This window comes from Sinocyclocheilus grahami, unplaced genomic scaffold (assembly GCF_001515645.1).
Source record: "Sinocyclocheilus grahami isolate Dianchi unplaced genomic scaffold, SAMN03320097.WGS_v1.1 scaffold1541.1, whole genome shotgun sequence".
Lineage (NCBI taxonomy): Eukaryota > Metazoa > Chordata > Actinopteri > Cypriniformes > Cyprinidae > Sinocyclocheilus > Sinocyclocheilus grahami.
The window spans coordinates 10,022-10,633 of record NW_015506720.1 but is presented as its reverse complement, the minus strand read 5'-3'; positions in this window follow the sequence as shown (position 1 = coordinate 10,633).

Below are 612 nucleotides of genomic sequence, written 5' to 3'. Positions count from 1 at the left end.
TCGTCATGGGTCAAGTCTAGTCACAGCTGATCGTCATGGGTCAAGTCTAGTCACAGCTGATCGTCATGGGTCAAGTCTAGTCACAGCTGATCGTCATGAGTCAAGTCAAGTCACAGCTGATCTTCATGAGTCAAGTCAAGTCACAGTTGATCATCATGAGTCGAGTTTAGTCACAGTTGATCATAATGAGTCAAGTCAAGTTACAGTTCATTATCATGAGTCAAGTCAGGTCACTGCTAATCTTCAGGAGTCAAGTCGCAGCTGATATTCATGAGTCAAGTCAAGTCACAACTGATCTTCATGAGTCCAGTCAAGTCTCCGCTGATCTGCCAGAGCCTCATCATGTCTTAGCTGTTCGCCCAGAGTCTCGCCATGTCTCAGCTGTTCATCCAGAGCCACGTCACGTCTCAGCTAGTCATCCAGATTCACGTTGCATCACAGCTGTTCATCCAGAGCCTCGTCACGTCTCAGCTGTTCGTCCAGAGTCACGTCACGTCACAGCTGACCTTCTAGAGTCTCGCCACGTCTCAGCTAGTCATCCAGATTCACATTGCATCCCAGCTGATCATCATGTCACGTCCTGTCTGTTGCACCCAGATTGTCGGGGTCGGT